We start from the raw sequence: 16,723 nt of genomic DNA on the forward strand, positions 1-16,723 counted from the left end.
CACACACTTCTCAACACGCACACACACTTCTCAACACACACACACACACACACACACGCACACACTTCTCAACACACACTTATCAACACACTCACACACATATACACACACACACACATATACACACACACAGTCACACACACACACACACTATAATACAGTAAACAGTGAATAGGGGAAAAGCTTGTATTTGCTCAACAGGATAAACATGAGGAAAATGGCGCCATCTGGTGGAAAATATAAAAAATGTAAATGTTGAATGGCACTGGGATCAAATATTGCAGTTTTAATGGGTTTCAATGGGGACATTTTTGACCTGAAGGTCCCGAGGGAAACTGTTTTGTGTACTCAGTGTGTTATAGATGTGTTATAGATGTGTTATAGGAACTGAGGTTGAAATATCAACATTCCCCCCAAAAATACACACCTTGGGTAAAATATATGCCGTTGGCATTAACAGCCAAAATGATCGAAAAAACACAAATGAAAAACACAAAAATGTCCCGAAGCTCACACAAGGGTTAAATACTCAAGATATGCTTTAACACACACACCCATCCCAAACTCTCAGTCTCCCTCCCACCTTACGCTACCGTGGTCATGCAATAAAGACCTATATATAACTAGAAGTAACCTGGCTAATTACAAGAAGGGAAATACAGATGTTTAAAACATGTGTGCAGACGGGCTGTTGGTGATCACCGCAGCTACAGAACTGACCGACGGCTACATGAGGTTCATGAGGACAATCAGACAGTTCAACTACACCGTTCACCCTCCAGATCTCCTGTGCGGCTCCGTTAGCTCATCTCACATGTGTGTTTGTGTGCAGGTCCTGGGTCTGGGCGAGGAGTGGAGGGGGGGTGATGTGGCCAGGACTGTTGGGGGTGGGCAGAAGGTCCGCTGGCTGAAGCAAGAGCTAGAGAAACACTAAGACAAACGAAACACCGTCGTCATGTTCGTAGACAGGTGAGTACACACAAACACTTTCACAACGGAGCGATTCGTGGGACTTCCACCATAAGGGCGTTTGTCCTACACGTGTTTCGACGAGCGCAAACTAAAGTTTTAATGGCGTGCGTGCAGTTATGATGTGATTTTAGCCAGCGGTCCCGGCGAGCTGCGCAGGAAGTTTTCTGGATTTGCTCATCGTGTGGTTTTCTCTGCGGAGGGATTCTGCTGGCCGGACCAAAGACTTGCTTCAAAATACCCGGCGGTGCATAACGGCAAACGCTACCTCAACTCTGGAGGTAAGAGAGAAGAGATTGTGTGAAGCCGCACAACTCATGACCGCTGATGCCGTGTCACTGTGTTTGTGCGTGTAGGTTTTATCGGATACGTTCCTGAGATTTACGGCATTGTGCGGCAGTGGACATACAGAGACGATGATGACCAGCTGTTTTACCCACTCATCTACCTGGACCAAGAGCAGAGGGTGTGTGTGTGTGTGTGTGTGTGTGTGTGTCTATTAGCTGAACTGTTACCTCTAACTGTATTTTTGTATCCCCAATCTGGAACGCCCAAATCCCAATGTGTCTGAGACCATCAATCTGCGCCTCTTATCACGTGACTTGTTGAGCACGTTACCGTGGAGACGTAGCACATAGCTGGTGCAATAGTGAACAAAAAGCACATTTTGGGCTGACTCGCCGTACACGCAGTTTGTATTTTCTGTGCTTTTGAATTTGGTATTGAAATAATAATAATAATAATTCTTTGCATTTATATAGCGCTTTTTCTAGGCACTCAAAGCGCTTTACATAGTATAGGGGGAATCTCCTCAACCACCACCAGTGTGCAGCATCCACCTGGATGAAATCTAGAGGAACACGATTAATCGGTGCCGATTGTTGCTTTTTGAAGCTGTCGTTATCAGCAAATATCTGTGGCGATCGTTGCCGATGTTTTCATCATTACAAAATAAAACATTTTGACATTTTATAAATCAATTTAAAAACTAGCGGCTGATTAATCGGCTGTCGGTCTTTCCCACTATCTTAGTTATCGTATCGGCAAAATCCGCTGCTGTCGACCTCTCTTGAAAACGGTCTTGCTTTCTAAATGGCACATTATGTCTGAAATATTCCCGATTGGAATCTGGAAATGGTGAATTGAATGTTTACATTGAGTTGTGTGGATGTTACGTGACTGTTCATGCTAAACACAGTTTCACTTTTCCAGAGAAAGTTCAACATTACGCTGGACCACAAATCCCACATATTTCAGAACCTTAATGGAGCTATAGGTACACACACACACTCATATACACTCTCACACACACACACACACACACACACACACACACACACACACACACACACACACACACACACACACACACACACACACACACACACACACACACACACACACAAAGATCCCCCATTTAGCCTGAACAGACTGTAGGGGCAAGTGCTGTTAGTGAGCACCTCTGAAGGCCGGAACGGTTCACGAGGGGGTGGGTGGCCAGCACCACGCCCGACTGCCTTTGTCTCCACAGTAGCGATGTTTTACACACCGCACCAGGTACTCATTTTAGGCTGAGTCCACCTAGGGGAGGCCCGGGACCGGTTCAGATAATCGTCACTGGTGTTAGCCATGAGCGGGAATCGAACTCGGGTCGCCAGGTTCATAGCGCAGCACGCTAACTGCTACACTACCGCTCCCCACACACTCATATACACACACTCACACAAACACACACACACACTCATATACACACACACACTCACACACACACATACATACACACTCATATACACACACACACTCATATATACACACACTCATATACACACACTCACTCACTCATATATACACACACACAACACACACACACATTCACACACACACTCACACACACAGACACACACACACACTCACACTCATATACACACACTCATATACACACTCATATACACACACTCTCTCACACTCTCACACACACACACACACACACAGTTTTGAGTGTTGCTCTTTGTGTAATGTATGTGTGTTTTTCCAGATGAAGTGGTCATGAAGTTTGAGAAATCTCGAGTCCGGGCTCGGAACGTGGCCTATGACACACTTCCTGTCATTATCCACGGCAACGGGCCGGCAAAGGTAACGTAACCGTGCTGCACAGTAATCCCTGTGTTAAGTGTAACCCCTCGTTCATTAAGCAGATGTTCACATGTCTCGTGTAGCTGCAGCTGAATTATCTGGGTAATTACGTGCCGACGGCGTGGACATATGAGCACGGCTGCGGAATCTGTGATGAGGGACTTCTCGATATGAATCTGCTGTCTGTGAGTGTCCTGCTACTCAGAACTAACATAAAACATATCATGTAATGGAAATGTATTGTGTAATGTTATTGTGTATTTTTTGTAGTTGTAATGTTGTGTGTTTTTGTGTAGGATGAGGAGATGCCGCAGGTCCATATCGCTGTATTTATCGAGCAGCCGACTCCATTTCTAGAAGAATTTCTGGAGAGACTCGCAATACTGAACTACCCATACGCACGCTTACGACTCTTCATACACAACAATGTACACACACACACACACACACACGTGCTTGACTCCATACATAACAATGTTAGTAGCACAATGGTGTGCTCTGTAGACACATGTAGTTCTACACATGGTAATTTCATGCTAAATGCAGTACGTGTCCACAAATGTGATTGAGAAACACGGTGACATGTACAGGCATGCACTTACGATAATCTTCAAGCAGCCCGACTCCTCATGCACGTGTGTGTGTGCGCGTGTGTGTGCAGGTGGTCTATCACGAGCAGCATGCGCAGCGGTTCTGGACACTTCATCGCTCACTGTTCCCCGTGGCGAAAATAATTGGACCGGAGGAAAACCTTCGGCAGGACCAGGCCAGAACCATGGCAGTGTAAACAAATGCACAACATTCTCTTTCAATCTTATGTTTATGCTGAATTCACTGTATGAATCGGTCTTTCCCATGATTCTGGCACGGTTTGTGTGTGTTTTTCAGGGAGGTGTGTAAGAAGGATGTGACCTGTGATTATTTCTTCAGTATAGACTCGGACGTTGCACTGACTAATCTAGATGTTTTACAAATTCTCATTGAAGAGAACAAGTGAGTGAACGGCAAACCAATCACAGTACATGATTCTATAGTGTAAACATTTCACTTTGTACAGGAGTGATACAGGAATACATCAGGAGTGATAGGAGAATGGATCAGGAGTGATAGAAGAATGGATCAGGAGTGATAGGAGAATGGATCAGGAGTGATAGGAGAATGGATCTGGAGTGATAGGAGAATGGATCTGGAGTGATAGGAGAATGGATCAGGAGTGATAGGAGAATGGATCAGGAGTGATAGGAGAATGGATCAGGAGTGATAGGAGAATGGATCGGGAGTGATACAGGAATATATCGGGAGTGATAGGAGAATGGATCAGGAGTGATAGGAGAATGGATCAGGAGTGATAGGAGAATGGATCAGGAGTGATAGAAGAATGGATCTGGAGTGATAGGAGAATGGATCTGGAGTGATAGAAGAATGGATCAGGAGTGATAGGAGAATGGATCAGGAGTGATAGGAGAATGGATCTGGAGTGATAGGAGAATGGATCTGGAGTGATAGGAGAATGGATCAGGAGTGATAGGAGAATGGATCGGGAGTGATACAGGAATATATCGGGAGTGATAGGAGAATGGATCAGGAGTGATAGGAGAATGGATCAGGAGTGATAGGAGAATGGATCTGGAGTGATAGGAGAATGGATCGGGAGTGATACAGGAATATATCAGGAGTGATAGGAGAATGGATCGGGAGTGATAGGAGAATGGATCTGGAGTGATACAGGAATGGATCGGGAGTGATACAGGAATGGATCTGGAGTGATACAGGAATGGATCTGGAGTGATAGGAGAATGGATCTGGAGTGATACAGGAATGGATCAGGAGTGATAGGAGAATGGATCAGGAGTGATAGGAGAATGGATCAGGAGTGATAGGAGAATGGATCGGGAGTGATACAGGAATATATCAGGAGTGATAGGAGAATGGATCGGGAGTGATAGAAGAATGGATCAGGAGTGATAGAAGAATGGATCTGGAGTGATAGAAGAATGGATCTGGAGTGATAGAAGAATGGATCAGGAGTGATAGAAGAATGGATCAGGAGTGATAGGAGAATGGATCAGGAGTGATAGGAGAATGGATCTGGAGTGATAGGAGAATGGATTTTTATTCCCGATCTGAGGATTACATCGACATCGTGCAGAGCAAACGAGTGTGAGTATATTCTCCATGTATGTTTATGAATGTGTCGAGTGTGTGTAAATCTTACGTGTCTCTCTCTCTCTCTGTGTTGCAGTGGTCTGTGGAACGTCCCGTACATCACTCAGGTGTATCTGATTCGTGGAGAGACGCTGCGCAAGCGTCTGGCTGCGGTTTCTCTCTATCAGCAGGAGGGAAAAGATCCCGACATGACGTTCTGTAAGAGCGTCCGCGAGCAGGTGGGAGCATTTTATATATATATATATATATATATCAACCCCAATCATAATTATCATATTGTGCTTTCGGTTAATCATCCCGAGTGTTTGTGTGTGTTCATGTTTGTATCAAACAGAGATGAGTTTGGTCGTCTGGTCTCCTCCAGTAACTATAACATCAGTCGTCTGTATCCAGACATGTGGCAGATATTTGACAACCCAGCGGTGAGTCTCTCACTGCCATTGAACACGTAAACACCTGAACTAACACTAACCTGTGTCTGTGTGTGTTTCAGGACTGGAGGGAGAAATATATCCATGAGAACTATTCCAGGATTTTTGAGGATGATGATGATGTTCAACAGGTGAGATGAGTTTGAGCAGGTGTAATAGTGATGATTAGCTTAAAGTTGGGGGGTCTGGGTATCTCAGTGAGTATTGGAGAATGGATCAGGAGTGATAGGAGAATGGATCTGGAGCGATACAGGAATGGATTGGGAGTGATAGGAGAATGGATCGGGAGTGATACAGGAATGGATCGGGAGTGATACAGGAATGGATCTGGAGTGATAGGAGAATGGATCAGGAGTGATAGGAGAATGGATCTGGAGTGATACAGGAATGGATCAGGAGTGATAGAAGAATGGATCAGGAGTGATAGGAGAATGGATCTGGAGTGATAGGAGAATGGATCTGGAGTGATAGGAGAATGGATCTGGAGTGATAGGAGAATGGATCGGGAGTGATACAGGAATATATCAGGAGTGATAGGAGAATGGATCGGGAGTGATAGGAGAATGGATCTGGAGTGATAGAAGAATGGATCAGGAGTGATAGGAGAATGGATCTGGAGTGATAGGAGAATGGATCTGGAGTGATAGGAGAATGGATCAGGAGTGATACAGGTGAAACTCGAAAAATTAGAATATCGTGCAAAAGTTCATTAATTTCAGTAATTCAACTTAAAAGGTGAAACTAATATATTATATAGACTCATTACAAGCAAAGTAAGATATTTCAAGCCTTTATTTGATATAATTTTGATGATTATGGCTTACAGCTTATGAAAACCCCAAATTCAGAATCTCAGAAAATTAGAATATTACATGAAATCAATAAAAAAAAGGATTTTAAATACAGAAATGTCAGCCCTCTGAAAAGTATAATCATGCATATGTACTCAGTACTTGGTTTGGGCCCCTTTGCATTAATTACTGCCTCAATGCGGCGTGGCATGGATGCTATCAGCCTGTGGCACTGCTGAGGTGTTATGGAAGACCAAGATGCTTCAATAGCGGCCTTCAGCTCTTCTACATTGTTTGGTCTCATGTGTCTCATCTTTCTCTTGCAATGCCCCATAGATTCTCTATGGGGTTCAGGTCAAGCGAGTTTGCTGGCCAATCAAGCACAGTAATACCATGGTCATTGAACCAGGTTTTGGTACTTTTGGCAGTGTGGGCAGGTGCCAAGTCCTGCTGGAAAATGAAGTCAGCATCTCCATAAAGCTTGTCTGCTGAAGGAAGCATGTAGTGCTCTAAAATGTCCCGGTAGACGGCTGCGTTGACACTGGACTTAATAAAGCACAGTGGACCAACACCAGCCGATGACATGGCTTCCCAAACCAACACAGACTGTGGAAACTTCACACTGGACTTCAAGCATCTTGGATTGTGTGCCTCTCCATTCTTCCTCCAGACTCTGGGACCTTGGTTTCCAAATGAGATGCAAAATTTGCTCTCATCAGAAAAGAGGACTTTGGACCACTGAGCAACAGACCAGTTCTTTTTTCTTTAGCCCAGGTAAGACGTTTGACATTTGAAGCCCATGTCCAAGACCCGTCTGTGTGTGGTGGCTCTTGATGCAGTAACTCCAGCCTCAGTCCACTCCTTGTGAAGCTCCCCCACACATTTGAGTGGCCTTTTCCTGACAATCCTCTCCAGGCTACGGTCATCCCTGCTGCTTGTGCACCTTTTTCTTCCAAACTTTTCCCTTCCACTTAACTTTCTATTAATGTGCTTTGATACAGCACTTTGAGAACATCCAACTTCTTTTGCAATTTACCTTTTGAGGCTTTCCCTCCTTGTGGAGGGTGTCAATGATGGTTTTCTGCACAACTGTCAGGTCAGCAGTCTTCCCCATGATTGTGAATTCAACTGAACCAGACTGAGAGACCATTTAAAGGCTCAGGAACCCTTTGCAGGTGTTTAGCTGATTAGAGTGTGACACTTTGAGCCTACAATACTGAACCTTTTCACAATATTCTAATTTTCTGAAATTCTGAATTTGGGGTTTTCATAAGCTGTAAGCCATAATCATCAAAATTATATCACATAAAGGCTTGAAATATCTTACTTTGCTTGTAATGAGTCTATATAATATATTAGTTTCACCTTTTAAGTTGAATTACTGAAATTAATGAACTTTTGCATGATATTCTAAATTTTCGAGTTTCACCTGTAGAAGAATGGATCTGGAGTGATAGAAGAATGGATCTGACATTTGGATCTGGAGTGATAGAAGAATGGATCGGGAGTGATAGAAGAATGGATCAGGAGTGATAGGAGAATGGATCAGGAGTGATAGAAGAATGGATCAGGAGTGATAGGAGAATGGATCAGGAGTGATAGAAGAATGGATCAGGAGTGATAGAAGAATGGATCTGGAGTGATAGGAGAATGGATCAGGAGTGATAGGAGAATGGATCAGGAGTGATAGGAGAATGGATCAGGAGTGATAGGAGAATGGATCAGGAGTGATAGAAGAATGGATCAGGAGTGATAGAAGAATGGATCAGGAGTGATAGGAGAATGGATCTGGAGTGATAGGAGAATGGATCAGGAGTGATAGGAGAATGGATCAGGAGTGATAGGAGAATGGATCAGGAGTGATAGGAGAATGGATCAGGAGTGATAGGAGAATGGATCAGGAGTGATAGAGGAATGGATCTGGAGTGATAGGAGAATGGATCAGGAGTAATACATATTTGTGACCATGAGGCAGGAGTCCAGGGAAATAGAAGCATTATGAACCCCTGTAATTTCCACGAGATAATCCACAACAGAACAGTGGCAAGACAGCAGCAATCCAGTAAGGTAGAAATGGAGCCTGGATGGGCATCCAGTCTGTTAACCTTCCAATCCTGTTTGGTGAGTGGAGGTCAGCCTTTTTCACCAGAGTGTTACGGTGTCCGTTTTTTAAATCAGGAATGAAATGGCATAGAATTAGATTGTTCTCTCAGTGGTCTCATATTTTAAACGTGGCTGGAAATCATGTGTCCTCTTTGTGTGTTTGTGTGTGTCAGGGGTGTGATAGCGCCCATGTTGTCCCGTCACGGGAAGCTCTGGTCAAACTTCTGGGGTGCTTTGAGTCCTGAGGGCTTTTATTCCCGATCTGAGGATTACATCGACATCGTGCAGAGCAAACGAGTGTGAGTATATTCTCCATGTATGTTTATGAATGTGTCGAGTGTGTGTAAATCTTACGTGTCTCTCTCTCTCTCTGTGTTGCAGTGGTCTGTGGAACGTCCCGTACATCACTCAGGTGTATCTGATTCGTGGAGAGACGCTGCGCACGCGTCTGGCTGCGGTTTCTCTCTATCAGCAGGAGGGAAAAGATCCCGACATGACGTTCTGTAAGAGCGTCCGCGAGCAGGTGGGAGCATTTTATATATATATATATATATATCAACCCCAATCATAATTATCATATTGTGCTTTCGGTTAATCATCCCGAGTGTTTGTGTGTGTTCATGTTTGTATCAAACAGAGATGAGTTTGGTCGTCTGGTCTCCTCCAGTAACTATAACATCAGTCGTCTGTATCCAGACATGTGGCAGATATTTGACAACCCAGCGGTGAGTCTCTCACTGCCATTGAACACGTAAACACCTGAACTAACACTAACCTGTGTCTGTGTGTGTTTCAGGACTGGAGGGAGAAATATATCCATGAGAACTATTCCAGGATTTTTGAGGATGATGATGATGTTCAACAGGTGAGATGAGTTTGAGCAGGTGTAATAGTGATGATTAGCTTAAAGTTGGGGGGTCTGGGTATCTCAGTGAGTATTGATGCTGACTATCACACCTGGAGTCGCGAGTTTGAATCCAGGGCGTGCTGAGTGACTCCAGTCAGGTCTCCTTGGCAACCAAATTGGGCCGGTTGCTAGGGAGGGTAGAGTCACATGGGGTAACCTCCTCGTGGTCGCTATAATGTGGTTCTCGCTCTCGGTGGGGCGTGTGGTGAGTTGTGCGTGGATGCCGCGGAGAATAGCGTGAAGCATCCACATGCGCTACGACTCCATGGTAACGCACTCAACAAGTCACGTGATAAGATGCGCGGATTGATGGTGTCAGACACGGAGACAACTGAGATTCGGTCCTCCGCCACCCGGATTGAGGCGTGTCACTACACCACCACGAGGACTTAGAGCACATTGGGAAATGATTACACAGTTAAAGTGTGTGTCTCTGTATGTGTGTGTCAGCCGTGTCCAGATGTGTACTGGTTTCCTGCATTCTCTGACAGAATGTGCGACGAGCTCGTTGAAACAATGGAGCATTTCGGCCAGTGGTCAGGGGTAAAAAACACGGTCAGTCACCTCACCGTGTGTGTGTGTTTACTTGTGTTTGACAGTAGCTCACCTGTCGGTCTCTCTCTCTCTCAGGACAAACGGTTGGCAGGTGGTTATGAGAATGTCCCAGCAGTAGATATTCACATGAATCAGATTTCTCAAAAATTACATCGTTCCTGTTACTGAAAAACTCTACCCAGGATACTCTCCAAAGGTGACTCAAAGGTGCACATAAAAACAAACCTTTAGGCCGTGTTTACACCTGGTAATAAGATTTGTTTGAAACGTTTTGAACGTTTAAAGAGGGTGTAAACGGGTCCAAACGTTTTGAGACTTGTCCATGTTAACCACATTCAGAGGTGTCTGAACACCAGTAACCTCATGGTGCTTATAGTGTTAACGTTTGCGTTCAAACAGCAGTGAAGCCCCGCCTACACTTAATAAATCACTTTAAGAAAGTGAATGCTGCTGATGTTGAAACTGTGGTGCTGTTGTTCCGGTTATTGGTAACCTGGACTAGTTTATTAGTTATATTTGTTTGTATATAAGTAACAATTATTTTGTGTTGCAGGCTCAGGCCGTGATGAACTTTGTGTCTGTTATCGTCCTGATGAGCAGCCGTCACTCCGCCCACATCACGACTCCTCCACATTCACCATTAACATCGCTCTCAACAGCAAAGGCAACTATTACCAGGTCTCACACACACACACACACACACACACTGCAGACGAAAGTAGACATTCAGGTTTGTTTGAGTGAGTTGTTTGTTTTTTCAATGTGTACGTGTGTGTGTGTGTGTGTGTGTGTGTGTGTGTGTGTGAGCGTGTATTTATCACTTTGTGGGGACCAAATGTCCCCATAAGGATAGTAAAACCCGAAATTTTTTACCTTGTGGGGACATTTTGTCGGTCCCCATGAGGAAAACAGCTTATAAATCATACTAATTTATGTTTTTTGAAAATGTAAAAATGCAGAATGTTTTCTGTGAGGGTTAGGTTTAGGGGTAGGGTTAGGTTTAGGGGATAGAATATAAAGTTTGTACAGTATAAAAACCATTATGTCTATGGAAAGTCCCCATAAAACATGGAAACACAACATGTGTGTGTGTGTGTGTGTGTGTGTGTGTGTGTGTGTGTGTGTGTGTGTATCAGGGGGGAGGCTGCAAGTTTCTGCGTTACGACTGTACGGTGGAGTCTCCAAGGAAGGGCTGGTCGTTTATGCATCCCGGCCGTTTGACGCATTATCACGAGGGGCTGCCCACAACCAGAGGAACACGATACATCATGGTGTCATTTGTTGACCCTTGAAAGCCTTGTGTGTGCATGCGTGTGCGTGCGTGAGAGTGTGTGCGTGTGTGAGTGTGTTTGTGCATTTACTCTGTAAATTAAATATCAGATGTTAATGTTGTACATATTGTTACAGATGGACTTCGTCAAATTCACTCTTTTTAAGGATTTTTATATCTGGACTATTTTTACTTGATTTTATACAATAATATAATCACAGGTTTTTATAAGCATTAGTCCTGAAATAACTTTAGTACTCTTAACATTTTTACAAATCGCTTTTAATTATTTGTTGCTTTGTGTAAATAAATAAAGTGAGAATCTGAACTCTGTTACTGTTATAAATCTCTGCAGGGTTACAGGAAAATCTCGTTCCAGCACGACTGAAAACCACTTTATATTCATGTCATCTGTAAATACTGAGCCAGCCTATTGCAATGATGAAACATTAAATAAATGCTTCTCTGCATCACAGCGCGCCGTGTGGAAGGAATCGGATAGTGTCCGTTGTCCGTTAGTCATGTTTGACACATTGTTAAAAACTGTTACATTTATGGTAAAATACCGGCACGTCTTTTTGATCCCTTACTGTTGACATTATTCACTTTAATATATGTTGTTCATCACCGTAGTAACTACAGAACTATATCAAATATAACAGAACAGCGATATTGAAATATTATATAAATACTGCCCTGGGTTACGCTTACGGGTGAAGCAGACTCCAGCTGGCTGAATGATTTTTGTACTTATTCTTTCTTGTTAATAAATAACATTTTTACCTTGAAAACTTGACTTTGTCTCCTCAAAAAGAACACGACAGAATTTGGTGACCCGACGTGATGCGCAGTGATTGAAAAGCGACACCAGGACGCGGTGGCTGATTGATACCCATACATGGGCCCATTTAAAAAGGTGACCAGAGCCTGTTAAATCAAAATCTGCATAGTTTAGACAAAGACCTGGGAGGCCTGTTTGGAACAGTGGAGCCAGGACCGGATTACAGGAGTGTCTGAAGAGTCCGGGACGCTGAGTTTCCGTCTCCTTGAACGCACTTAGCAATAAAATAGATTAAATTGGTAGGGACATTGTGTTTTTGCGGCTGAAGAGTGAGTGGAACGCTCACTAAGCGTGTGTTTTCAACTTGGGGTGTCTCTGTCACAATAAATCCCGAGAGTGGTAACCTAACGGTGCAATCAAACTCAAGGGTTGCGACAGATTGAGTCAGTTGCTCGGGTGTACTCTACTGTTTGACGGGGAGGGAATATACAGGTCACTCAAATACTGTGAATCTGGGGACACCAGATAGAAGTTACCTTCTGGCTCCTCCCATATTATCTGAGGAAGGGACCATAATTAGCGAGATTTTTCTCACAACTGATACAAAAAAACCCTGCAAACTCACTTAGACTGAGTTCCCGGCTGAATTATGATTGTATAGAAGTTACTAATACTGCAGGAGGAAATCCGGAGACAAAGAAGACTGAAAATGATGTGATTGATCTGATATATCCTCCTGCACTCATTACTGCTGTATACCCATCAATGCCCGTGTCTAAATTAACGCCGTCAGTGGGGTTCAATGGCCGTGTCTAAATTAATGCCGTCAGTGGGGTTCAATGCCCGTGTCTAAATTAACGCCATCAGTGGGGTTCAATGCCCGTGTCTAAATTAATGCCGTCAGTGTAGTTTAATGCCCGTGTCTAAATTAACGGCATCAATGGGGCTCAATGCCCGTGTCTAAATTAACCCCATCAGTGGGGTTCAATGCCCGTGTCTAAATTAATGCCGTCAGTGAGTTTCAATGCCCGTGTCTAAATTAACGCCATCAGTGGGGTTCAATGCCCGTGTCTAAATTAATGCCGTCAGTGAGATTCAATGCCCGTGTCTAAATTAACGCCATCAGTGGGGTTCAATGCCTGTGTCTAAATTAATGCCATCAATGGGGTTCAATGCCCGTGTCTAAATTAACGCGATCAATGGGGTTCAATGCCCGTGTCTAAATTAATGCCGTCAGTGGGGTTCAATGCCCGTGTCTAAATTAACGCCATAAGTGGGGTTCAATGCTCGTGTCTAAATTAATGCCATCAGTGGGGTTCAATGCCCGTGTCTAAATTAACGCCATAAGTGGGGTTCAATGCCCGTGTCTAAATTAATGCCGTCAGTGGGGTTCAATGCCCATTTCTAAATTAACGCCATCAATGGGGTTCAATGCCCGTGTTTAAATCAATGCCATCAGTGGGGTTCAATGCCCGTGTCTAAATTAATGCCGTCAGTGGGGTTCAATGCCCGTTTCTAAATTAACGCCATAAGTGGGGTTCAATGCCAGTGTCTAAATTAATGCCATCAATGGGGTTCAATGCCCGTGTCTAAATCAATGCCATCAATGGGGTTCAATGCCCGTGTCTAAATTAACACCATCAGTGGGGTTCAATGCCCGTGTCTAAATTAACGCCGTCAGTGGGGTTCAATGCCCGTGTCTAAATTAATGCCATCAATGGAGTTCAATGCCCGTGTCTAAATTAATGCTGTCAATGGGGTTCAATGCCCGTATCTAAATTAATGCCATCAATGGGGTTCAATGCCCGTGTCTAAATTAACGCCGTCAATGGGGTTCAATGCCCTTGTCTAAATTAATGCCGTCAATGGGGTTCAATGCCCGTGTCTAAATTAATGCCATCAGTGGGGTTCAATGCCCGTGTCTAAATTAATGCCATCAATGGGGTTCAATGCCCGTGTCTAAATTAACGCCGTCAATGGGGTTCAATGCCCGTGTCTAAATTAACGCCGTCAATGGGGTTCAATGCCCGTGTCTAAATTAACGGCATCAATGGGGTTCAATGCCTGTGTACAGAATAATACAGATAAGACAAGTGTGCCACACAAGCCCTCAAAAGTGAAGCCAAAACGTCTCGATCGCCCCCCGGTGACTGGTGCTACTATAGGTCATAAACGCTGCCGCCTCATGTTATTCAACGGGACGTGAGACCAACTAAACAATTAAATTACACTTCACATATCTTTTTTCCAAAGATAGAAACTACAGTAAATGACAGAAACTATCACGTTGATGTCATTTCAAGTGTTTGTTTTACATTTTACATTTATGCATTTGGCAGACGCTTTAATCCAAAGTGACTTACAGTGCACTTATTACAGGGACAATCCCCCCGGAGCAACCTGGAGTTAAGTGTCTTACTCAAGGACACAATGGTGGTGATTGTGGGGATCAAACCAGCGACCATCTGATTAACAGCCCTGTGCTTTAGCCACTATGCCACCACCACTTTCAAAATAAGTTTGTTTTTAGTTATTTGATGCTATAAAAATGGTGCTGTGACATCATGATTGACAGCTGTGATTGACAGGTTCTCAAGCCTAGTCACTGAAGCACCAACTGACTTTTTTTCGGGATCTTCGGAGGACTGAGGAGATTGGAGCTTTAAATTTAATATCTAAATTTCTATAATTAATTATTTCACACCGTCATAAGTCAAAAGGGGCGTGTGCTTGCGATTGATTCAGCGAGAGGGAGGGCGGGGCCTTGATTTCGCGGCTTTACTTCCTGCTCACTACTGCGCAGGACTGGTCCCGAAATCGCAACTGCGCGAGACTCAAGTCCCAAGATGTCAGCGCCATATCGGGACACTGGCGGCTTCAGTTCTCACCAATGGAGAAGAGCGAAGGGGCGTCGGCCATCTTTTGTAGATGTTCCATTGGCTGTGTCGGTTCTCTGGTGATCCTCCCTGAAAAAGAAAATATCTGTTTACTGATACCAAATTATTACGGATTGAGGACTGAGCGGTATCAAGACCAGTGGCAAGGACCTCACCGCACTAGAAACATGAATAAGAAGGTTTGAAAGGGGTTTAAGGAAGTGGGTGAATGCTCTTAGCTTTACTAAAATAACTTATCACAGTATTAAATACCAAGTATTCTGTCATTTCTGAATTTCAGATTGGGTACAAAGTTAAAAAGGAAAAAGTGGCACGAAGAACAGTTGCCTTCCTGGCAAACATATTGTCACATGGTAAAAACAAACATTTCAGCAAATGTTGGAACCATGTACCAAACTATGTGGAATTAACACAACCCCTGAGGGATATGATGACTGCTACCCTTTCATAGACAACAGAAGCTGACGGGCAACATTGCCACAAGCTGACACACCTCAGTACATAAGATTATTATTATCATCATAGTAAACACCTTGCATGGAGTGCTGACATACCTAAACTCAGCAGCCTTCACATTTTCAACAGTAAGACAACTAAAGATCGCTGAAATGTTGAAACACCTACACCGCCACAGGGCTAAACATGTCAACAGGAATTAACTCTGAAGGACAAGAGCCACATGACTGTGAATTCAGGGTAGCAAAATATGTGAAGATAACAATGGAACTACACACAGAAGCCCTGGAGAAACCAGACTGTACAGTCCTATTGTTAGGGAATCATGGGAATGTGGCCTATCTATATATCTACACGACTCTGCCTATGGAGCAGTACATGTTGATGGGCCACAGTGGATGAGGAGAGGATTCATGAGCACATAAAGACCCCTGTGAAGCACGCTGAACACTTAAATCACTACTCAGAGCCGTACTCAAGCCAAAAGAGCTGAGAAACGCAGAGGGACCCGAGGAACAAAATAACAGTTTCTCAACTTTTGAGGGAACCTGGTCCTCATTTCCACGTATGTGGACGTCATGTTTATGAACAGCTGACGAGCGATAAATGAACGGATTATTTAAAGCGGCACATCAAACGAAACTAGAGACGCTTGTCTTTACAACCAAACTGGTTTCAATCAGAAAACTTAAAGAGGTTTCTTCCCAGAGGCACTCGTGTTGGTGCGGCGCCTGTAGAAGCGCTTCGTATTCAGCCGGTTTGAATTCATTTCAAGTATGTGTTTCAGTGAAGACAAAATACAACATGCACACATGTGGACGCGGAGTCACACGACATGTTAAAAACACAATCATTAGGCCGCAAATGGGGACATTTATTTGAAAATAATACCACGCGGTGGACAGACAGATTTAGGCTGTTCATTCGTTTTAGGTGCCAGATGAATATTTGTAATATTTTGGGGATATATACAGAACTGTCTGAAGATGGTTATTTATATCTTCAGCTTTAGTGTGTTAATGGGAAATATAAACGTTAGACTTACAAACATGACTTTTACAAATATATAAGATTAGAATAGAAGAACAGGGAGCCCTGCAACAGATGGCACTGCCCCCACAGTGCCCCCACAGTGCCCGCACACTGCCCACTGAACATGGGGTCAGTGAGATTATATAAAGAGACAGAAGAACTGTTTAATATTAAGATTGCATTATTGAACAGACGTTATTTAATATAGACTGATTCTTGAGATAAGGGACGA

At 43.8% G+C, this 16,723-nt stretch overlaps 1 pseudogene; it reads left to right on the top strand.

The window, feature by feature from the left end:
* Positions 1-434: 434 nt before the first annotated feature.
* On the top strand, positions 435-11,796 carry LOC127625546 (multifunctional procollagen lysine hydroxylase and glycosyltransferase LH3-like; annotated as a pseudogene).
* The last annotated feature ends 4,927 nt before the right edge of the window (positions 11,797-16,723 follow it).

Source organism: Xyrauchen texanus, chromosome 31, assembly GCF_025860055.1.
Source record: "Xyrauchen texanus isolate HMW12.3.18 chromosome 31, RBS_HiC_50CHRs, whole genome shotgun sequence".
NCBI lineage: Eukaryota > Metazoa > Chordata > Actinopteri > Cypriniformes > Catostomidae > Xyrauchen > Xyrauchen texanus.